The sequence below is a fragment of the Crocuta crocuta genome, unplaced genomic scaffold (genome assembly GCF_008692635.1).
Source record: "Crocuta crocuta isolate KB4526 unplaced genomic scaffold, BGI_CrCroc_1.0 scaffold506, whole genome shotgun sequence".
NCBI lineage: Eukaryota > Metazoa > Chordata > Mammalia > Carnivora > Hyaenidae > Crocuta > Crocuta crocuta.
In genome coordinates, this window is record NW_027528991.1 from 595,278 (window position 1) to 596,109 (window position 832).

At 71.3% G+C, this 832-nt stretch overlaps 1 long non-coding RNA gene across 1 annotated transcript in view; it reads right to left on the minus strand.

Annotated features, from left to right (window-relative positions):
- Positions 1-832, minus strand: part of LOC144226053 (uncharacterized) — a 5,896-nt gene that overhangs the window by 1,322 nt on the left and 3,742 nt on the right. The gene's annotated exons all lie outside the window — the stretch shown is intronic.

An 832-nucleotide genomic window follows, 5' to 3' on the forward strand; every position in this document is an offset into this window, starting at 1 on the left:
GACGGGCCCCTTGGGGCCCCGCCCTTTCCTGTGAAGTGTGCTCGGCGGGGCCCTGTCCCCGCTCCTGCCCGCTGGGCTCTGCCTCCTGCCAGCTCACCCTGGCTGTGGCCTTGCGTCCCCGAGGCCCCAGCACACAGGGGCCTGGGCTGGGTGGGTCCTGTCTGGAGGGAGTAGTGGGGAGACGGGGCAAACGTGGGGGGTGGGGNGCGAAGCTGTCCCGTGCACTGCGCCCAGAGGGACCCAGACCCACCGCCACGCGGAGTCCCGGACGCAGCGCGCGTGAGAGGGCTGGTGGCGCCCCAGGGCCAGCTGGGCCGCTGGAGGACTCGCGGGCTGGGGCTCCCAGACGCCGGGGTACCCGGGGATTGCTCATTAGGCACCGGCAGAAGGCGGGGGAGTGCCATCGGGATGCGTGCCAAGCAGAACCTGGCACGCGGGGGGCCCTCGGCAGCAAGACGTGGGCTCAGAACCACAGGCAGGGGAGGGGCACGGGGCGTGGCTGGACCCCCGGCACCATCTGGACGCGTCCCCACCATTTGTCTGCCGGCTGGATGTCGCACCTCCCGGGGCCCCGTGTGGGTGTCTGCGCCCATCACACCTTCTTCCCGACCTGCACAAACACCAGGCAAACGGGCTTCCCGCTGAGTCATCAGGTGCCGGCCGTTCCCAGGCCGCAGCCTCCCCTGGGAGAGACCTGCCTCCNCCTCTTCTCCCCCCCTCACAACACAGACCCCACGTCCAAGCCGACGAGGCGACGACCACGAGACAGACTCACGGCCTGCGCCACCGACGCAGAGAGGAACCCCGAGCGCCGCGGTGGCCCCGGATCTCA